This window comes from Pseudonaja textilis, chromosome 4 (assembly GCF_049901715.1).
Source record: "Pseudonaja textilis isolate UNSWEBS1 chromosome 4, rPseTex1.2, whole genome shotgun sequence".
Taxonomy (NCBI): domain Eukaryota; kingdom Metazoa; phylum Chordata; class Lepidosauria; order Squamata; family Elapidae; genus Pseudonaja; species Pseudonaja textilis.
In genome coordinates, this window is record NC_141993.1 from 45,551,838 (window position 1) to 45,576,085 (window position 24,248).

Sequence of the window (24,248 nt, forward strand, 5' to 3'; positions counted from 1 at the left end):
CGGGGGGCTGCATGCTCCATTTTTGCTGTCAGAGGGCTACAGGAGAATGTCCAGGCAAAAAATGGGGCCTGGGAGGGCCATGTGCCATCCTTCCAAGATCCATTTTTTCCTGTCAGAGGCACTGCGGACTGGTCTTTCACCATTTCCACAGCTGCCCTGCAGGTCAGAATTAAGCACCCCATGGGCCGGATTCGGCCCACAGGCCTTGTATTTGACGTCCCTGTTCTATACTATCCTTTTATTCCTGCTATAGATGTTTTTTGAATTTACTCAGCTGTGCAAAAGCTCCTTATTTATTCTCCTTTTGGATGGTGAATAGAAAATCATGGCAGAGTAAATGGGGTTAACAATGAAAAGCATTCCTGTCCTTTCTTATTACAGAATCGGAGAACATCAGCACAGCAGGGAACATCAGCTCAGCAAATACCATACGGTACTGTAACCTGAGTGTTCCTTGTTAGTATATTTCTGTTAGCTTGAAACTTTTTGATACGATTTGCTGCCATTGTTATTTCAACAATGCTATACAGTACTGGCATTATCTTCTTATAGTGAACATTGCATTCCCCCTTGCATTCACTACATTATCCTCATTTCTTTGGGGGCATTTATGCAGCTATTTAGAATGAGATGTCCTTCTTCTTAATGAATGTCATCATAGAGCCAAATGTGTTTTGATATACAGCTTCATGATGCTATCCTATATGCTATAGTATATAATCATTCATTGGTTGCAATCAGAAATGGAGATTTAATACAAACTATTAAGGCACACAAGCTTTTAAGGCAAAGCATGCTGCTCCCATAATGTGCAAGTGATTCATGCCACAGATTTATTTCTTCTCAAACTAAAGGTTTTTTTTTTCTAAAAATTGAAATAGAAACTTGTAGAAATGATGGAATCAAACAAGAAACATAAAGTTGATTATAGGAATGGTAGACCTAACCACTATTTTGAATTTCCTTTATATACTTATGAAATATGTCAAAAGTTAATGTCATTTATATCCATTCCTTATAAAAGAGAAAATGCTTCCCATTGTTGTTGTTTCTCATCTTCATGGGTATGCTTGAATTCACATTCCTCTGTATAGTAAGTAAATATTGGCAGGCAAATGTAAACAGAAACAAAATGATTTGCTGAAGATTGCTTTGGATCTGTCATTAACAGACTCAGTTTTTGGTTTTGGTTTTTTGTCTTTGTAGTAGAAATTTTCCTGCTGCACCACACATAATTTCATACTTGTTTCATCAGGTGTGGGATTGGCAATAAAGCAAATATTTGTACCCTCATCGTGTCACAAATTGTCTGAGAAACTTTGTTGATCAGAATGATATCTTATAATGAACCACGTATATTACAAACTTATTTTGGCATTGTAGTATATAGCTTTCAGAAAATGAATTAGTTTTATGGTTGGTTCTCTTTCAAAAGAATGTATTGCAGAAGATGGAATCAAAAACATTCAATATTTTCAATGAACATGTTCAGTGTGTTATTCAAAAGTACAATTTTGGAAATTTTGGTGTGTGTTAGGAATGTAAGTCACCAAATAGTTGGGTTGGAAATATATAAACCAGATAGACATTTTAATACAGTCTCTTTAAGGGAATTCTAAAATTGTAATTGGGTGTGGTTCCTCAAACGGCAATAAGATGGAGCCAGAAACCTGGGTTGTTTAGTCCTGTTGTTTGCTAGTTGCTAGTTGGTCGATGTTCTGATGTTCACTCTTTCCTGAATATTTCCCTATTGACTGTTGCTGATCGTTGTTATTCTTGGATTACTGTAAGTATGTTACTGAACTGTCTATGATATTGGACTTTGGATGATCCCTGGACTGAAAACTGCTTGAACCATGTATGACTTGGACTGTTTGTTGGACTTTGCTTAACTGTTTACTGGAAGTAAAATCCTACATTTTACTATACAGTGTATCTGTGTGCTGGTTGTGTGTTATTCCTCACCACTCTCACTATGTCTCCCTGTGTGTACTCATTCTCCTAATGAGGAATTACCTCAACAGTGTGCTATTGTGAAAATACTCATTACCTCAAAAGACATTCAGACTGAGAAATAGGACAAAATCCAATTTAAATTTGTTCAGTTCAAGTTGTTTTCCAATTAAATTTGGATTTCTAATTCATTTCAGAGAACAGTTAGTTTGAATCAAACATCCAAATTCAGTTATTGAATGAAATAAATTTGTCTCTGACCTTCAAGTTTATTTGGGGCAAAAAAATTTATAGTCATTTGAATTAACCAAATTGGGCTAAACCGTTTGATTTGACTATTCAAATAAATCACCTTTAAGTTAGATGTCTAATCCACTTTTAAAAACATTATCTTTATGTGGATTGGCTTTCAATTACTTATAACAAAAGTGTTGCACAGCCCCAAAAGTGTGACTGTATAGCATTGGGAAAACATCCTGTTCTCTTTGTTTATGAAAATAATATGATGGAAAAAATCATTGTGCTAAAAGAAAAGAGGAGCAAACAATAACGTAAACAATAGATACCCAGTTTATTAAGGATTTTGTACAAATAGGTCCTATTTATCACTAACCTGTGACATAACCAGAGGAGTTTTCGTGGTGCAGTGAGTGGTTAGAATAAAGTACTGCAGAGCTAACTTATTGTTCACTCCAGGAATTCAATTCTGAATAGCTCAATGTTGACTCAGCTTTCCATCCTTCCAAGATCAGTAAAATGAGGACCCAGATTGTTAGGGGCAATATACTGACTCTCTACACCACTTAGACAATGCTGTAAAGCACTGTGAAATAGTTTATAAGTCTTAGTGCTACTGCTATAACTGAACTGCTACAAAATTTCATCAGTATAAGCTGTAATAGAAGTTCTGTATTCCCGTTTTACAAGTTATTTGAAAACATATGCATCTTTGTATATGTTTCTACATGTATGGAATAGTTAATGTGATACACATTTTAAATCATGCCATCATTTCCTATTATGTGTCCATCTTTGATGGGCTGTTATTACTTGTTTTGTTTACAAATTTACTAGATTATTATGGCACCACAGGCAGAGGCAGCAGCTGTGAAAAACAAGCGACTGTAGTGTTGCCATGTTACCTATTTTGTAAAGAAAACTGTGTTACATCTTGTCTGTTCTCATTCCCATCATTTACCAGGACCAAACAGGTAAATGCTAGCCGATTATTTTTATGCACTTAGACAGGATAAGAAGACTTTACGGATGCTGAAAATAAATTAACTCACAATTAATTTCAGTTGTATTCGTGAACATATTACAATTTTAGTGTATCAAATCATAATTTGTTATATACATAGAAATTAAGAATATTCTAGATTCATGCTACAAGCACTTACAAGAACAAGCAATTACAAATTATGGCAATATATAGAAAAGTAACTAGTGCTAGATGAAGTTGTCAAAAAATTAAATTTTAATGTATGTTGCATGTTCATTCATGGTGTTCTCTAGCTTATATCTTGGCTAAATATTGTATACCCAACAATTTTTATTTTCTGATTCAGTTTGGTTTCTTTACTGCTCTCCTGTGAAAATATTGCAAATGATGCAGTAATACACCTCCTTGTTTTAACTAAAAAACAACAACAAAGACTGGTTTACTACAAGTAGACCATTAAGGTAGTGCCAATTTATTCCAAGTGTGTTCTATCATATTTTTAAAAATGTTAAGTTGCTGCTCTTGATAATAAAGGACCATTAATAGATTTTGTTAGAGAAGTTGTGCTAACTAGTCAATTCCACATGACGAACATTGTCTTCAAGGTACCAAGGAAACAATACACATAAGTTATTCTGGACTATAGGGTCTCCTGATTGACCAAAGTGTTGGACTAGAAGACCTCCAACATCCCTCCCAGCTCTATTCTGGTTGACTGATTAAAACAAGTATTTGGAATTGTTATTAGTAGCCTATGAGCAACCAATTCTAAGGTTGTAGCATAGATTTGTATGGCTACAGCAAGTTTTTACATTTCTATCTTCCAACTGATCTTAGTAGGCAACCTTACATAGAATTGTTTACAGTTGTTTAATTGTGGTGTTTAAGTGTATAAGTTGGAAATTGAATTTTTGCTTATGATGGAAGAAACATTACCGTGGCTTCTATTGGGATCTGTCATTGAAAATTATTTTGTGAAATAACTTATCTTGCTTATACCTTATTTCTAGATTCCTAGGGAGTAGGAGCTGTAATTCTGCAGTTACTCTTCGAAAATTCATTATGGGAAAATAAAAACAGGGGCTATTTAGTTTTACTTTCCAGGTTAATACATTAAAGTTCAGCATCTTCTAATGGCCAGCACACTGCCCCAATTCCAGACAACACTATACCAAGAATTTGTCTATAGTTTATTGAACAAACTATAATCTCTTTTATTAACATATCTTTCTAAATCATAATGGCACTGTTGAGGTAATTCCCTGTTAGGAGAATGAGCGCATACAGGGAGATGTATTTGAGAGTAGTGTTTGAATAATACACACACAGCACACAGATACACTGTACAGAAACGTAGATTTTTACTTCCAGAAAGATTTAAGCAAAGTTCAAAATAAGCAGTGCAAAGTCATTCACAGGTAAATCAGTCAGTTTTCAATTCAGGGATAATCCAATAACAAAATCCAGTGTCAAAAACAGTTCAGTAACAGACTTACATCAAATCCAGGAATAGCAGTCAATTAGGAAGAACGGCAATATTCTCAAACAGAAGGAAACATAGACTCACACACTCACTGAGACTCTTTTGAGACTAAGACTAAAACTAAACAACCCAGGTTTCTGGCTCCATCTTATGACCATTGGAGAAACCACACCCAATTACAAATTTTGCATTTTCTTAAAGATACAGTTTTAAAATGTCTATCCTGGCTTATATATTTTCAACCCAAATAGCTGTTAGGTGACTTAAATTCCTAACAGGCACACACCATATTATGGCACATGTACACACATAGAAAAATTAGAGTTGTGCACCTTATACACATAAATAAAATGTTTCAGTATTATATGTGAAACAAGCATAAAAGTAACTCCCTATTATAAATAAAAAAACTGAGAAATACCATGTATTATATTTTACATGTAATTCAAACAATTTCTGGTATAGAACAACTTATATAACTATATAGTAGTCCTGTTGCCATGTGGAAACATGTACACTTGCAGATATGATTGGAATTAAGTTTTGAAATGAAATAGGTATCTATGTGAGGGAAGATTAGTGATGGTATGTGTTATGTCCTGGGAACTCTAGGAGTTCTCACTCAGGTCCATTCACTTTACGGGAGCATTCTTCCCCTTCACTCATTGGTTGGTTCTCCCCAGCAGCCAGCTATAAAAGCAGGCTGCGGGGTCCAACCAGTTGCTGATCGCTGCGAGCCAGTTCCAGGCTTGGCAAGCACGGTCAGTCCTTTATTGTTATAATAAAGTATCGTTGCACTCATGCTCTGGTTCAGCCTCTCTTTTCCCAAACTTAACACTGGCTACGAGGGTGGGATGGCTACCAGAAGCACCATGCAACCGCTGAGTCACTAGCCGCCGATCCGCAGCCAGAGAGAGCGATCGGCCGGCGATAAGAGCAACGCTGATCCGCAGCCAGATAGAGCGGTCAGCAAGCAAAAAGAGCGAACACTGATCCGCTGACAGAGAAAGCGGTCAGCAAGCACTAAGAAGCTAACGCTGATCCGCAGCCAGAGAGAGCGGTCAGAATCGAAAGTTAGAAGCTGTGGCTTGTTAGCCCAGCTACAGGAAAAGTGAAGCGCTGCGAGCCGCAGCCGCTCCCGTAGTTTAGGCGCGAAATTCAAACGGCTGTCATTTGAATTTCAAACCTAAAAGGTACAGCGCTTGCTGTAGTCAAGTCACTGACGCCCACACAGGCACGAATTCAAACGCTGCTAACGGCTGACAGCCAAACCGTGTGCTAGCCCAGAGAGAGAGAGAGGATTGCGAAAAGCCTCCCCAGAGCTGAAATCACTTGCCTGCCACAGGCACTAGAACCTTTTGCTGCTGCCCCAGAGAGATTTGTCCACAGGTTGTTCTACCGGTTCCATTCACCATGAATTCCAATCCAGTCTTCCCAGCATTCAAGCCGGATGAGGAGAAGTGGGAATCTTACAAGAACCGCTTCAACCATTATATCGATGCAATTGGGCTGGCTGATGCTGGGGAGCATCGGAAAAAATCGTATTTCCTGATCTACTGTGGAGCCACTGTCTTCGATACTGCCACAGCCCTCGTGGCTCCACGTGAGTTGAAAAACGTTCCTTGGTCTGAACTGCTTGAAATTCTCACTAACCACTATTCTCCCAGGCCTTCACAGATTGCCAGGCGATTCACCTTCCGTATGAGGAAACAATTAGACAAGGAGACCATCAATCAGTACATGGCTGCCCTCAGAACAGCAGCACTGCATTGTGGGTTTGGAACCTACCTGGAGGACATGCTCCTCGATCAACTGGTCTGCGGGGTCAAGGACCTCCACCTTCAAAGGCGCCTTCTCGCTAAAAGAGACCTCAACCTCGCACAGGCCGTCGAGGAGGCCTTGGCAGCGGAGCTGGCAGCTCACTCAGCCACCGAAATTCATGACCCGACTTCCAAGCTAACGACAGTTCCAGTCCACTCCGAGGAGGTTGTAGCAGAGGAAGCCCTTAGTGATGAAAACGACGTCCACCGCCTCTCCAGCGCCAGGCACCCGCAGGTAGGAGCCAAACAAGAGAACATCGGGCCACGCAAACACATCACCCTGTGCCTAGCCTGTGGTGGACCTCACCTGAGGGCCACCTGCAAATTCAAAGGAGCCACCTGCAATACCTGCCATAAAAGGGGACACATCGCGAGAGTCTGCCAAGCCTCTCAAAACTCAGCACAAAGACACCCCCCCCTTCTCACACTCTGGACAGCAGAGGCAAGTATTGAACTGTCGCACTCACCACCATGCCAAGCGCACTTGCCACACTGTTAGTAAAATCTCTCTCTCCGTTTTGTTAGAAGGTAAACCGTGCCGCATGGAGGTTGACACAGGGTCAGCGCTCTCAATTATCTCGTGGAACACCCTCAAGAGGCTCCAGCCCAGCCTATCAACTAGCCGGCTCCAGAAGTGCCAGTTTAGCCTGAAGGACTACCAGGGGAAGACCATTCCTGTAATCGGCAGAGGCAAGTTCCTTGTCAATTTTAGAGCTTTTAAAGGTCACCTACCTCTAGTGGTAGTTAACGGCAATCTCCCTACATTATTGGGGCTCGATTGGTTTCCCCATCTCGGCCTAGGGCTATCAGGAGTCCATGCTGTCTCAACCTCTGACACTGACTCCTTATTCGCTGATTACTCAGATGTATTCAGCGATGAGCTGGGGTGTTATAACGGTACCCCTATCTCATTTTCAGTCGACCCCCAGGCGGTCCCAATCAGGCTAAAACCGCGTAGGGTCCCATTCGCTATTCGGCCAAAACTAGATGCGGAATTGGATAAACTGTTAAAACAAGGGGTCATTGAGCCAACAGATTTCGCCAAATGGGAGACGCCCATTGTCACACCCCTCAAAAAAGACGGTAGCCTGAGAATTTGCTCGGACTACAAGACCACAATCAATAAGTTTCTGCAAGTTAGCGCTTACCCAGTGCCCGTCATTCAGCATTTACTACACACTTTTGAACCTGGCAGCATTTTTGCCAAATTGGACATGTCTCAAGCGTATCAACAGTTCCCTGTTGACAAACAAACAGCGGAACTCCAGACCATTGTCACTCACAGGGGTGCTTTCCGATGTAAGCGTCTCCAATTTGGCGTAAGCGTTGCCCCAGGCATTTTTCAATCCCTCATGGAGCGGATTTTGCAGGGCCTCCCTGGTGTAGTACCCTACTTCGATGACATTTTAGTCTCGGCCAGGGACAGACCCCAACTCTTCCAGAGAGTTCGAGCAGTATTAGAGAGGTTCAGACAGCATGGCCTCAAATTGAAAAAAGAAAAATGCGCCATTGCCACTAGACAGGTGGACTTTCTGGGTTATAAAATTGACGCCTCAGGCATTCACCCCCTGGAGTCCAAGGTTAAGGCAATTCACGAGGCACCCACTCCAACCTCCAAAACTGAACTACAGGCCTTCTTGGGGCTATTGAACTTTTACGCGTCCTTCTTGCCCCATAAAGCATCAGTGGCAGAACCCCTACACAGATTACTGGATAAAAAATCACCTTGGCACTGGGGTCACAAAGAAGACTCTGCTTTTCACGCCGTCAAATCACTACTCACGTCAGAGGCGGTACTTATTCAGTTCGACCCCAACCTTCCATTAGTGCTGGCAGCAGACGCATCCCCCTTTGGAATCGGGGCAGTATTAAGTCACAGGCTTCCCAATGGCTCCGAGGCTCCCATTGCTTTTTTCTCCAGGACGCTCTCTGCAACAGAGCGTAATTACAGCCAGATCGATAAGGAAGCTCTAGCAGCTGTTGCAGCAGTGAAAAAATTTCATGAATTTCTCTTTGGCCATTTTTTCAAGCTGGTCACGGACCACAAGCCCCTCCTGGGTCTACTAGCTGGGGACAAACAGACCCCTCAAGTCCTTTCTCCTAGAATGACGAGATGGACCCTCTTCCTAGCAGCCTACTCCTACAGACTCATACACCGCCCAGGTAAAACTTTGTCCCACGCTGACGCTCTCAGCCGCTGTCCCTTGCCTGCTTCAGCTGAGGACCCTGCTCCTGTCCACGCTATTTTTGAGGTTACCCAATTGGACCTCCCCATCACGGCCCTTGACATTGCTGCTAAAACCAAGACAGACAAAACACTCGCCCAGGTGCTGGACTGGGTGAGGAGGGGGTGGCCGGGTGGTAATGTTGAAAGCAAATTCACACCTTTCAAGACCCGGCTGCAGGAATTATCCAGTTTGCAGGGCTGTCTACTGTGGGGCACTCAAGTGGTCATTCCGACCTCACTGCGTACCCGAGTTCTGGAGGCGTTGCACGAGGGATACCCTGGCATCGTCAGAATGAAGGCATTAGCACGCAGCTACGTATGGTGGCCGGGCCTCGACGAGGACGTCGTCAGATGGATAAGTTCCTGCAACATTTGCCAGGAGTCCCTTCCAGCTCCTCCTATTGCCACCCCTACTAAATGGGAGAGCGCCAGCGCCCCGTGGTCCAGAATTCACATCGACCTGGCCGGCCCATTGCATGGGAAAATGTTCCTAGTGGTCGTGGACTCCTATTCTAAATGGATTGACGTAGCACAGCTATCCACGACCACCACACAAGCAATTACCAAAGTATTAACTCGCCTGTTTGTAACACATGGGCTACCTGACTCCATTGTCTCAGACAATGGCCCACAGTTCGCATCAACCGAGTTCAGCCGTTTCGCTGCCAACCTGGGCATCCGCCACATTTTCACAGCCCCGTTTCATCCTGCCAGTAACGGTTTGGCTGAGAGAGCCGTCAGGACCACTAAAGAAGCCCTGGCTAGGTTCAGCAAGGACGACTGGCACCACAAACTCTCGCGTTTCCTGATGAGCCAGCACTCAACGCCATGTTCAGTCACCAATAAGTCCCCAGCTGAGCTCCTGATGGGCAGGCGCCTGAGGACTGTATTGGACAGACTTCACCCACAATACTGCCCTGACTCTCCCCTCGCTTCCACATCGGGGGTTAGACATTTTATCTTACAGGAGCCGGTATTCGCGAGGAACTTCGCTGGAGACCCCCTGTGGATCCCGGGCGAGATCGTGGCCGTCACAGGACCCAGGTCGTATCGAGTCAGACTGGAGGACGGCCGTGTCTGGAGAAGGCACCTAGACCAGCTGCGTAGGCATCACAGCACCCTCGCTAGCAGGGACCCAGAATTACCAAACGGAGGGAGGCCTCAGCATCAACCCCACATCAACATCGTTCCCAGCGACCAACTTACACCAGCAGACATTCCAGAAAGCCCGAACACGGACAGCGGCGTCCAGTCGGCTGACCAGTCCGATCCAGTCAACGGGAGCACGTCCCCAGTGACCAACCCTACGAGTCCCGGGCCTGCCCGAACCGAGGGGCACGTTGGTGACACTTTACCGGCTCTGCCTTCCCAGACAGGTCCTGAACGGACAGACAACATCCCAGAGCTGCGCCGCTCCGGGCGCCAACATAAACCTCCTGCCTACCTCAAAGACTATGCGTGTTCGCATCTGGGGGGAAGGGGTGTTATGTCCTGGGAACTCTAGGAGTTCTCACTCAGGTCCATTCACTTTACGGGGGCGTTCTTCCCCTTCACTCATTGGTTGGTTCTCCCCAGCAGCCAGCTATAAAAGCAGGCTGCGGGATCCAACCAGTTGCTGATCGCTGCGAGCCAGTTCCAGGCTTGGCAAGCACGGCCAGTCCTTTATTGTTATAAAAAGTATCGTTGCACTCATGCTCTGGTTCAGCCTCTCTTTTCCCAAACTTAACAGTATGATATATTAATAAACCATTCAAAAGAAACACATTAACGTATGAATAAAATAATAGATGACCAAGTAAAATCCAAAGGCTTCTTGTATATTAATGCCTTCTACTCTCATTGCTCATTGAAAGCATTTTTTCAAGCATAGTTGGTCATCCTTTACCTGCTTTTTCTTGAAGTTGCTACCTTATTCCATAAAATAGGGTACCATATCTGGGCTGTAAAAATCCATATAGTTACTTGGAAGCAGTAAAGACAGAGAGAGTTTTCTCTGAAGTAAGTTTGAGCAAAGAAGTTCCTCAGAGCAAAATTATGAAATAGTTCTCCACTTTCAAACTAAAAAGCAAAGCCTTCTAACTGTTTCAAGGGTGTGTGTGTGTGTGTGTGTTCCTTATAGAATTTTAATCACAACATGTATTAACACCTAACTAAACATCACAGATGCTCTAAACATTCTTCAGTTTATCAATGACTTCTATGCATTATCAGGTTGTTGACTTTTGTGGAAGTCATGCTGTGTATGTAATGTTTTTCAGCCAGGCAGACATCATTTTAATAACACTGGCAGTGGATAGGGATTATCAAGAGCAGTTGCACTTTAAATGTTCTAGATAACATAACCCTCAAGGAAGAGTGCTGGAGATTAAAATATTTTTTTTACAATGCCACATTAACTAGGCTATGTGTTCAGATCTGTTAAGACACCTAGAATATGTAAAATGTATTTCTGCAAGCCAGATGTCTTCTTCATTTAATAAAGCTTTTTTAAAAAAATATATAATTTTACATTTGATATGTTGCTTGTTATTTTCTGCCCATTTCTGTAGGCTACATCTCTTTGAATTTTGTTTCTATTTATCTGACATAAACTACCTTTCTCAGATGTATGTTTTCTGCTAATTTAATAACTAGGCAATATATACAATTCTTGAACTGTCTATAACTTGGAATCAACTTTGTGGCATGTCACTCAATATGTTAATATAGAAGTTAATAATTTGCTGAGTTACACCTATATAAATTTAATGAGCATGGTACAACAGTTGTATACTTCCTTCTTTTCTAACTTTTTAACAAAGATATAAGGCAAATTTTATACAAAAATATTGCACTGTTATATACAATATTGCTTTGGTTTCATGTTTAGAAAAACATTTTAAGCTTCATAATTGTGAAGCTCTGTAACAATTTATGTCAGAACTATGGTATAGAATATATTGAATTATGATACCTTGTTGTGGATACCCTTTCAAATAACTGTCATGGAAGAAAATGGGCTTATCTTTTGAAAAATTAGTGATATAGTAGGTGTAATCTAATGTTTTCTAAATTTGACAACTTTAGGATCTTCTGGTTGGTCCTAAATGCTGGCTGGAGAATTTTGAGAAATGAAGTTCAAGCATTTTAAAGTTGTTAAGTTTGAACATCACTGATGTAATCATTACAAAACCACATTTAACAGAAGGCAAATTGCTTCTACAACTTGTTTCCAGCACCCAAATATGCTTTCCATCCTTTGGATGGTAGCATCTGTTTTCTTCCATTCCCTGGAAGATATAACTTATTCCAAATACTTTACACAACCTTCAATGGGTGAAGGGAAACAAAAATGTCAAGGTGACATACATGATTGTATAATCAAAGCCTTTTTATGTATAAAATGTAAGGGTGGAAGCTGCTGTCTCAACTGTTGTTTTGAATTTTTGACTCGTCCCTCCACTATCAATGCTCCACCCACTCTTTTTATTTTATTTTCTCAAAATGCTTATGCATTATGGTATTATAAATTAACATTAAGGCTTAGCACTTCGCAAAGGTGAGGGAAGGAGGGAAGAAGGAAAGAAGGAAGGAAGGATTGAAAGATGTCCAGCAGTGTATGAAGAAGCTCTTCTACGGTTTACTACAATTATGAATATGGAACTATGGTTTGCTTGCAGTTAAAACAAATGCAATACTTGATTCAACAAAGGAGAATATTTGTAGCTCAGAGTTGAAATGAGGAGCCCTTGGTGCTAACCTTGCATGTTTTCTTGCAGACATTTCATTACCCAAACTAAGTAACATCAACAGTGCTAGTTGATTCATCAAAACTTGATTTATTGGTAGACAAGTGGAGAACATCTGATGAATATGTTTTCTCTTGCTATTGAATACTTGCTTTAGATAGTACATATGCTTCAGATTGTTACAATGAATGATCAGAGATATACATGCATAACTGCAGTGAAATACTGAAGCTTTATTAGAATCTCAGATTTGGGTGAACTTTGAAAATATAAATCTATCATTGGATGTCTAGCAAGAATAATATATATGAGTGGAAACAAAGCCAAGCAAATGAGGTGTGTGAACTTGTTTGTCTTGTTGCTCTGATGATTAAAGACTGCAGATGGTACATTATCATGCCAAGTAATTATGATACATAAAACAGTCCAGCTATAACACAATCAAGCTCATAAAGGACTCAACTTGTAAGCTTTGTGAGTTATTGAAGGAACTAGTGGAAGTGCCAGCCAACCAATTTTTTTTTAAAATGGTAATAGGAGAATTTTTAAATGGGTTCCTAATACACAAAGACAGCTGCCTGGGATACACCTCATTTAGTTGGAATTGCCTTGATTACATTTATGATTCTTCCATTATTGGCCAACATTCCAGCCATCATTTATATTCTCATTTGCTTAACACACCACTATGATGCCTTTCTAGTCAACTGTTTCATTTTCCTCTCTCCCTATATGCTCTGGTTGCCATTGAGTCCAGGTGGCCGAAGCCATTTCCACATGATATAAACATCTGCATGTCAGTAAATAGCATTCAGGGATGTCTTTCCTATGATTTACTCAATCATAGGATTACTTTACATTTTTTGTCCCTCAGTGACACTTTGGAGAGTTATAAGCATGTTTTTGAACATGACATTTAACAATGCTGCTATTTTGCACTCTTTGGAAAGCTGATCAAGCAGTTGCTTTGCAGGTGTAAATCCCCAAAGATGATTTGCTATGATCTAACTTTTTTTTGTTTTTTATAAAGTATAAAAGGTTGAAATTTGTGCCACAGCTGCAATACAGGTCTTTATAGGTTCATGAAATCCTTTTCTATTTTAGCCATATTTAATATATAAACATGATCCAGTCCAACTGATGAACTGAATCAGTGTCCGGTTTCTCCATAAGTGTTTTTGCACATTCTAACTGCCCAACAGTGATTCAATTATCTTGAAGCAATGATTCAGGCTCAATGTTTCAAGACACTTCCACTTCCATCCAACTCAAGTATCAGCTTTCAGAAAAGTTTCTAGGCATCTAAGCTACAGCACTTAATATTTCTGGTAAGAGGCTGCAGGGAACAACACAATGATACAGAATGGAGAGATGGATATGGTAGACATGGATATATTGAGGATTTTTCCATCTGTTTTTCTATTTTCTATTTCTTTTTTTCCCTATTTGGGCACATGATGTTAGTCCTTACTTTGATTTTTAAATTATACCATTTTGTAGAATTGCAATAGATTTTTATGCATAGAAAGTGGCAGGAAAGTAATAAACATTTTGCAAAGAGAGCTCAACTAACTGCAAAAAAAAAAAAAAAAAGGTGGGAGAGGGGGGTTAGGAGCACCGGTCGCCATTCATTCATTCCCATTTCTTTTCAAGTGCAGTTGGCTTTGTTTATATCTATGTTTATTGAGAAGCTGTTTATTATTATTTAGCATTTTTCTAGGTTGCATATTTATGAGAATTATCTGATTGTAGAAACTGTTACCTTAGATACTATACTGGTTGTTGTTGTTGGAAAAAGAGAGAGATGTTTGCCATCTTGACTTATTTTTTAAAAAATAATGAAGGGATGATGTAAATAAAATAAATAAATAAATGAAAAAAAAACCTGTAGCATAATTAAATATATTCCTACACAGACTTTTAATGCAGAAATCAAATGTTCTTAGCAGTGTATTGGCAAAATTTCCCCTTATTACATATTTATATAATTCTAAATCACTATAACCAAATATGCTCTATTACTGTTTGGAAAATAGGTAATATCATATGGTACCCAGCAACCAACAAAGAATGCAAGAAACAAATCACATATTAAATTACATGGCCATAAGGGAGTTATTGACTCACTCTAAAATATGAGTTGAGTGTTTGTGGGTGCATGTGTGGATATATTTTGGACAAGCAGAATTCCATTTTTTCTTGTCCCATATGATTTGAACACAGAAGGATTCTTTGACAACTTAACTAAAAATGCATACGTTCATCACATAGTTTAAAAAAGGGTGGTTGTTGGTCAACATTAAGTAATAAGAAAAATATGTTTAAAATGCATTTTTTCAATTCATCAATTAGCCTGGCAGAGAAATGAAAATAGGATTGAATTAGACACTGAATATTTCGTCTTTTTTTCTTTCAAACTGTTGATTTCATCATGAAATTGATTACATAAAGAATTACTTTAAGATTACTTTTCATTCTTTAAGATTATCCCTAAACAATTTCTATGCAGTAAAATGAAAGTCACTGCCCCATCTTCATGAATTTGACATCATGTGCACAGAAAGTAGTTTGAGTACAAGTTTGGAAATTCTTCACTACATTTGTGGGGAGACAATTTTTTATTTAACAGTTTCTGAAGACAAGATTTATCTGGAAGAAGTTTTCTTATAATGATTCTGGATTTTAACTGAACCATAGAACAGGGGTGTCAAACTCAATTTCATTGAGGGCCACATCAGAGTTGTGTTGAACCTTGACAGGACAGGGTCGGAGTGTCAGTTCATCACTCATGTTGGGGGTGCTTGCAAGTACTCTACCAGTGAAAATGGGCTCCCGAGCTCCATTTTTGTCTGTGATGGCTTCATGCAACTCTCTACCAGAGAAAATGGAGCTTGGGAGGGCCACGTGGGCTGGTCCTTTGGTGTTTCCAGGTTAATCCTGTGATTCAGATTCAGCCTTGAGTTTGACGCCCTTGCCATAGAAGTTGTAATCACAGAAGATTGTTCAGTAAAAAAAAAAGAACATTTACTCTCACATTTTGAGACACAATAAATATAAGAACTCCACTATTTACCATTATTTAAATATTTACTATTTAATCTCTTTTTAAAATATTTTGAAACCTGTATTCATTCCAAACAAGTGTTATTGAAGTAAGATAATATTTTGTAAAGTCTTCCTACAATACAAACCTTCCATCTGATTCGGTAAATCAGATTTCACAAACCTATCATTGATTCTATACATGTAGAATTAATATTCTTACAGTGTTTGCTTTATAACTTGCCAGATGGCCTGTCACACAGCTTGCATTTCATTTCAACCAGATACCCAAAACATTTGTCAATTACAGTTACACAGTGCAATCAGAACCCATCGTCACTCTCAGGATGTATTGTGATAATATGCTTCTCTAGAAACTCTAATCAATTGAAACAAAGAAGCCTTTCCTAGCATTTAGTGAGGATAAATGCTAATTCTTGGTATTTTTCTAACAGTTCCAATAAGCAATCTGTTTGTGACATTTTCTACATATACAAAGATTTCAATAAATCCATTAGCAATGTTACTGGCTAATCCTTTCAACCCGGAAACATTTAAATAATGTCTCCAAAATGCACCAGAATAGGACTTGTAGACTAGCTGATAAATGAACAGTAATACATGTGGATCAATGCATGGGTAGTATGTGTGTATGAATGCAAACAAGCACTAGAATATTTTATTGCTTTGTTAGCATCTGTTTTTCTTTTTGATGTTTGTAAATTCAGAGAATGAAAAAAAGGCAAGAGAGAAAAGTGTTAAACTTGCTTGAGGAAAGGATAGTAAAAATCAACTATCTGTGTGTTTCATGTAAATTGAGCTGATATTCACTGCATTTGTCTTTTGGCTTCCTTGGACTTAACAGTGGTGGGCTGAAAATGGCATCTGCAAGCTTTAGGCTAAGCAATATTGCAAGCCATTCAAAGTGAAAACAAAATCGAGAGAATGTACAGTGGAAATAAAGCATGTGAAAATGGCTGGCAAATTGAATAAGTTATCATGTGATAAGGTTCTGATCCCCTCTATTCAATGACACCTAGATAAGCATAAGATTCTACATACATGAACATTCTCCTCCACATATTAGCACTTAGTTAATAGGCAAATTGTTTTAATTAAAAAGCATTTTAATGCTATACCAATTGTTCAGATCCTTAGATTTCCTTCCAAAAATGGAGTCACAAACAAAGCTATTATTTGGAACTGCCACTGTGTTACATTAAAAGATGCACAATAAAAATGTGTGTGTGTGTGTGTGTGTGTGTGTGTGTGTGTGTGTGTGTGTGGAAAGAGAGAGAGAGAGAGGGACAGGAAGAGAGAGGAGAGATCAGAATAAAAAAATGTTCATAAAGCTAATTTAGGGATTTAGAAGAATATGATTCCGATTCCTTAGACCTAAATCTATAGGAGAATGAATGGTAAAATCTGGGGGTGGAGTTTAAAGAGGATCAGCCTAGAATCTCTTTGTAGCTACAAATGAATTCTGTTGACATTTATCTAACTCCAAGCAGCCATTATTAATTAAGCAAAGCTAAAAGCAGTTAAGTTAACAATGTCAATGAATAGCTCAATCCAATTAATATAATGTATTTTAAATACTTCATATCAGTTATAGTCATCCACATTCTCATCCTCTTAACCATTAAGTTGACTCTTGCTTTGTTGTATTTTGAAGATGGAAGCTGTTTTAAAAAAAGCAATCTATTTATAACTCCATTTTGTGGCTGCAGGTTCTAGTTCTTCTCCAATTGGCACTCCCTCAAATGCATTTGATGGCATTGGACTATGAAAGGATGCTCTACTCAGTCAGGAATTTGCTTATTGTTTTAGAATGGGACATTAAACATTTCCTTGACTTCCTAGGTATAGAGCAAATTCCACAAGAAAAAATATTAAATACTGAATAAATCCTCAGTTTTAATGGCTTACATGCACTGTATTTATCAGGAAATAAGATAAAATAAAAGCCATCCAAGTATCTATAATGGAATATCTTAATGATTTCAAAACTACACAAAGGTTTTCAAAAGTTATTATTGGTGGGAAATAGTGGGATAAGCAGTAACAAGAAGTCAATAACTTCATGCCACTATAAATTCACTGCTGCTACAGGAAATACAACAGAATGTGAAGGGGGAAAAACATACAGTGGAAGGCAAATGTAGACTACAATTTTACAATTTTCTCTTTTCAGAAGACAAGGTCTATTCCACAGATATAACTGTTGATAATAAAAGGGTTGGGTCCATCATTTTGCATCGACAAGGTTTAATGTTGCACTGTATGGTGAATTAGGTTTACATTTTAACCGAGCAAATATATCATTTGAAAACAGGATGTCAACAATGTCAGCTAGCATCTATGCAAATTCAGTATCTTGTCTTTCTTTTCATTAAAAAAAGCCCTACGATAGATAGATAGATAGATAGATAGATAGATAGATAGATAGATAGATAGACAAACAGACATATTCATACATCATAGATTTTAAAAATAGTAAGATCTCCCTCTACATTTACTTGATATAAGATTATGAAGTTCATGCATTTATTTGTCTCTTGGAAATTCAATTTCTTACTTCATAAAAAACTAACATACCAAAGAATAAAAGACAAATTTAGGTAAAGAAGAGAAGCAGCAACCACACATTTTTGAAGAACAATAGAACACCCTAAACCAGGAGTCTCCAACATTAGCAACTTTAAGACTCGTGGATTTCAAATTCCAGAATCCCTCAGCCAACCAAAGCTGGTTGAGGAATTCTGGGAGTTGAAGTCCCCAAGTCTTAAAGTTGCCAAGGTTGGAGACCCTTGCCCTAAACAATAATATCAATCCAATAGATATAAAGGTGTTCTGTCTCACCTTTCTTCTTTCTCAAAAGATGAAAGAGTACAAACTCACACAAACGGAGGAAGGCAGGCTGGCTCGGACTTCACAGAGTTAATTCTTTGGAACTGATAACCTCCTTGGTATTCCAACACACTCTGCCTGCCAAGTCCGAAATGATAACAAGTAAAAAGCTACTTACAGAAAATTACAAGGCAGACCACAAAAATCATCCACAAAGAAAACCTGAAGTAAGATCAAACTTTGTCCCGTACAAAGTTCCAGCTGACAACACACCCACTTTTATCCCCTGTGGGGTGTGGCTCAATGATTCAGCTCACTCTCTGACTCCCCCACGCCTCCTACGTTGCTGCTCACGCTTCTCCCTACAACGCTGCTTAGGATCAAGCCAACATTCTTCCTCTTGACTCCCTGTCAGGGGCTGCTCCAATATGTCTTTCTCCTGATTAATCTCAGGCTATTCCTCTCGGTTGTCTGATGAAACCTGAGGCATTATCAGGGAGGAAGGCATTACCAGAGAGGAAGGTCCTGGGGAGGAAGGCATTCCCAGTTCCTCCTCCTCATCTTCCAAGTCCTCTTCCTCTAACAGCACAGGCTCAGGAATTGGAGCCACAACATAAAGATATGCGCAGGTTTAATTTTTATAACATCCAAATCATTAACAGGTTAAATAGACTTCCTTTAGTATTCTCCAGTATCCTTCCATTGGCAAAGTCTGGAAGATTTCACTCTTATCAATCCCTTCTTGAGTCCTTAGCATACTTTACCAGACAAAAGAGATTTCTCCATTTTGCTGCCAGAATATCAGGAAAAGAAAAGTAAGAAAGAAGAAATAGAACAATTTCAAGATTCATCTGGAATCATGAAAGAAATTGGGTTTGCCAGAGGTCCAGTTAAGTCACAAAAGTACTACTCAAGCTGTTTTTAGTCAAAACCTTTCAACTGCATGTATACTTCATGTATTAATTTTACGAAGCTTGAAATCATGTTTACCATTTATCATCTTGCCAAGTTTTCTACAACAGTTTTTACCATTAAAAATCTGTTGACAATAAGATTAAAACAGTAACATAATTTTAGATAGTATGATATAAATGAAAATGATGGAACTGGACAGAGTTGGACAGAGTTGGATGGAGTTGGACAGAGTTGTCTATTGATAAATTAAATGTCAGTCCTCTTGGGTTATCCATATAGGAAACAGGACCAGAAAAGTTAATTTTACTTTGTTGTAATTCTATGTTAACAGAATCTTGCAAGTCCCTATTTGCAAGATCCTGCACTTTTAATTGCATGATTAATTAGGGTGGATCCTTACTAAGTTTCTTTCTCTGATAGGTAAGCAATTGCAGACTCCTCTCTCTGTTGTTCGATTGCTCCTTAGGCAACTTCTCTTCTTCTTCTCCCTCAAGATCATCCCTGTGTACCATTACATTACCATCCTCATCCTTCTCCTTACTCCTCCTTTCTCTCTTTCTCCCTTATATCACAACATATAGCAGTACACACATTTAAAAATGCTTTAGGTATCTTCTGCCAGTTTAAAGGATAAACATTTTATGTTAAAACAAGAATTGATCTATCCAATGTATGCATACTTAATTGTGTGGGAAGAAAAATCCAATCCTTCCTGACCTTTACATGGTAATCTACATTCAACTTTATATCCAACTTTCCTAGAAACATTTTTTTTAAAGGAAAAAGAAATAGTGTTGCAGTACCTCTTGCATAGAATATCAATCTGATATCCAGGCAATCTGATCAAGTCAAACTCATAACCTTTATCATCCTTATGGTGATACTGGGTTTTAAGTGAATTCATGGAATCTGTAACCTGTTCAGCAAAAGAACATCCACTCATATTCTGTGAGACTCAGAAACTACAGAATAAGAATGTCATTCTTTAGCAATGATGCTGTGTTCAACATTATCTTGGAGCCTCGGCGGCTTACTTACCCAATGGGGAATGTATGTTTATCATTTTCTTCTTGGTTAATTAGTAATCTGTAAGGATAGGATTTAGGGGATAGTGAGTGAGAAAATGTTAACTTTCAGAAAATGTTCACAACTGTTTCAGGACAATGTTTTAGAAAGGAATTATTTCTTATAATGGCTCATTTTAATTTGTTAAGTCTTCCTTATCCTGAAGAAGCAGATCGATAAAAGAAAAAAATAATGTATTAATTTTTGAATAATAATAAAATAGTACTGTCTTGCTAGGTGTGAATACATTAATCAAACACATGCATAATATGTAGCTCTTTTGAGCCTTGAAATTTATTCAATCTGTGTCTCGCAGAAAGATTTGGATGTGAAATATCCTTCTGATTTGGTGGCCTTTCTAGAGATAACTTTGAAGGCCTCTGAAGACCAAGAGTGCCAGTTTTCTCTGGCTGCTAGTGAGGTTACTATCTGGTTTTGCAGAATCAGCTTTATAGTGAAACAGTGCAGTTATATATCCCAGGACTGAGAAAATAATTCATCCCATAAGTGATATTATTATTTCTGATGAACAAAACTACAGATTTTGTTAAAAGGTCATATAGCAATAATGCATATACACATTCAATGTTACTAGTAATCTTGCCAAATGATTATCCGACTGACCTACAGGGCTGTAGTTTACTGTGAGAACACATAATTTGCAATGAAAATGTTCTAAGGTTATTTCCTCCATGCTCTGGAATAGCTAGAGGGGAAAATGGGGAAGATCTCTTAGCATTCAATAGAGGTATGTTCCTCTGTTGTTAGAAATTTGTCTTGTTTGTAATATGTGTGTATGTTGTGTGTTTGTTTGTGTGCATGTTTATAACTTAGTATGTAGCTGAGTATCATAAGGCTGAGGTGTTCTAAAAGTTTGTTTATAAAATAAAATAAGAAAAAGAGGGTAAGATTTCAAAGAATTATCCAGTGTCCAAAGTTGTCTGACCAAATCTAATTATATGAATTACATGAGGTAAAATTTAAGCACCATTTTGTTACATACTTTCTCTTTTTTATTGCTGTAGCACAGGTTCTATAGCCTTTAATAAAATAATGTTATACCTTCTTTATTTGATGTATTGAAATAACTGCCTTGGCTGAAGATTTTTTTCCTAAATGAATTGGACATTCCTCCTGAACTTGGCACCTGTTTCAGAATCAAGATCTTTAAACAGCAAAGTAAAGAGAACTTTAGACATTACCAAGTATTAAGACTATAATGTTTCAAAAAGTCCAACCTAGAAAACAAGATACTTATTACTGTAGCTACATTGAAGACAGGTATGTTTATGACAGAGAGGGAGAGTGGGAAGAGAGAGAGGGAAAGATATGATTATGGGGCTTCTGGTTGCATTTCCGTCGCAGTTGGACAGGAGTCTGCGATTGTGTGCAGCTTGGATTTGAGCTCTACTCATTGGAGGGTCCCAGTCAGGACCTGAACCACCCTGGAGGGGTGGTGAAGAAAGGGGGACTGCCTACTGGATCGAGGAAGCCACATCTAACCTCAACCTGGGAAAAACCTTCCAAAAATGAGCTGTAGTGGTAGTCCAAAATAGCTACCATGAAGATGGGAGGCAGTCTGGAAAACTAAGACTGTGCTGGAAAGGAAAAGTCATGAATGGTGTGTGGACTGGGTGAAATACTTTGAACAGTAACCCTGACAAAATAACAGAAAAAAATTCTTGTTAAGAATTGTACTTGCGGCAATTTGAAAGAGAGACCAAAAATTGGAAAACACAAGAAATTTGATTTTTGGGGGAAAAAAACCTTAAATGGAAAGGAAATAATTCAGAGGAAAAACTTTCACAAAAGAATAAAAAATTGAAATTAGTAATTATACAGGATTTGGCACTAAATAGGCATTACTTAAAATGCTGAAATTGACCATGTAAAAAAGAAAATAATAGCTAATACTTGGAAATTGGTGAAGTTAATAAAGCTTTAAAAAGCAGGGGGGAAAGGTGGAAAGTGGAAACTGGATTAAGAATGCCATCTGATGGTAAAAGAAATATTCATAGACTCTTTTAAAACATATGGTCTAATTAATGTATGAACTTAAAAAAGGAATAAAAGGAATTGTACTACAACAAGATCCCAGAAAGTGGAAATATTAAAATTAAACAGTGAAGGAATATGTGACAATATTACCCCTGGATTGATTGTGGGTTTGCGGGGATTTTTTTTATATAAGAAATAGACTGATAAAAATTGGGAAATAAAGATTTATGGACATTGACTTTAAAAACTAAAATAAATGCTGGTCAAATAGAAACACAGGACAATCGTATAATTGGATACAAATATTAAAAATGAAGCAAAGTAAAATGAATAAATATGCAAGGAAATAAAACTGGAACTGCAAAGTGTGACAGAAATGCTAAACAGAAGCTTGGACTTATGGAATAACATAGCAGAAATCTAGAAATGGTGACGCAAATCACAGAAGAATGAAGAAGGCAGAAGGGGGAAGAGTTAAACAAAAGAGAAACCAGCAAAATAGAACAAAGGAAACAACAAATGATGCAAAAGGACAAAAAGGGAATCAAACTTGTAAGAATTGATGTAATAAACAAAAGGGAGAAGACTTTGAAGGCTAAACAAAGGGAGAGGGAATCACAGAAAAAAGGTCAGGAGAGGAGGGGGTTAAAATAAATAACTGGGGGGGCGGGGCTGTGGAAAGTAACAGGGAAAGGAGGAACAATTAAGAGAAAGGACCAGAAAATGATAGAAAATGGAAAGCAAGCTAAGATGAGATGAATTTATATAGAGATTGGAAGGGTGGGGATTCCGCATGGAAAGGTATTTTAGTAGCTAAGATATATAGATATAAATGCTGAGGATTTTGGAATCAATATTTCGTTAAAATTATTATTGAAAATAGGTAAAATATTAATTAGAATAAAATGGGGATTAGAATTTGATTGGAACAGACATTATAGGACTAATATTTAAGATATATAAGTGTTTTTGGAATATATAAGAAAATCAATGTGTAATAAAGGGAAGGAGATATCATGTGGAATCTGACAGAAAATAATATGTGCATATAGTATATAGTAAATAGATAAAAAAATGAGATTGATAGGGATAGAGGGAGAGATAAGAGAGAGAAAGGAGAGAGAAAGATAGAAATGAAATAGAGATAGAGGGAGTGTGAGAGAGACAGGAGATAGAGAGATGATGAGGAAAGATCAGAGACAGAGAGAGAGAGAGACAGAGACAGAGACAGACAGAGAGAGAGAGAGAGAGAGAGACAGAGACAGAGACAGACAGACAGAGAGAGAGAGAGACAGAGACAGAGACAGAGACAGAGAGAGTTCTTCCATTGTGTAGTAAGTCTGAAAGCCAACAAAAGAAAACAAAATGTAGTACATTTACTACAAAAAGGTAGTAAAATTAGTTCTTGGTTGTGCCAAACCAGCAAGCATGTAGCAGAAATAGTTGTGTGGGGGTACGTATGTGTTTTAATACATGCATAAGAAAATAATTTTAATCTTGAAATTAATTTCATAAAAAACACTCAACATAGAAAATAAGGGCAGTTTCTATACCATCTTAATGAATATTCACATGAATCCATTGCTCTACTTTCTCCTTACTCTACTTTACATGTTATGAGATATTTTACCAACAATGATTAATTCTAGTCTATCTTCCTTATTGTTCTTTATTAACTATCTCCAATTATGGTGCTTACTGAAAAGTTTGATTACATTTATTCTTTAATAATTTACTTGTGTTTATTAGAAAAATAGCAAAATATCACTCTGAATGTAAAAAGGGAAAAGGGAAAAGGTCTGTAGTATGTTAAATTCTTTCACAAATTAGTGGTGGTACCTTCTCTTAAAACAATTGACTCTTGGGAATATGCTATCATCTTTATAAATTAAAATGATCCAGGTAATCTTAAAGTTGTCCTATTTTGTTCTTATCAGACTATTAT

General features: G+C 38.3%; 1 long non-coding RNA gene across 3 annotated transcripts in view; it reads left to right on the forward strand.

The window, feature by feature from the left end:
* Positions 1 to 24,248, forward strand: part of LOC148125813 (uncharacterized) — a 212,951-nt gene that overhangs the window by 144,026 nt on the left and 44,677 nt on the right. For all 3 annotated transcript variants that reach the window (XR_015743701.1, XR_015743700.1, XR_015743699.1), the window contains one exon: positions 382 to 433. This is a non-coding gene — a long non-coding RNA (uncharacterized LOC148125813). The remainder of the gene's footprint in view (positions 1 to 381; positions 434 to 24,248) is intronic.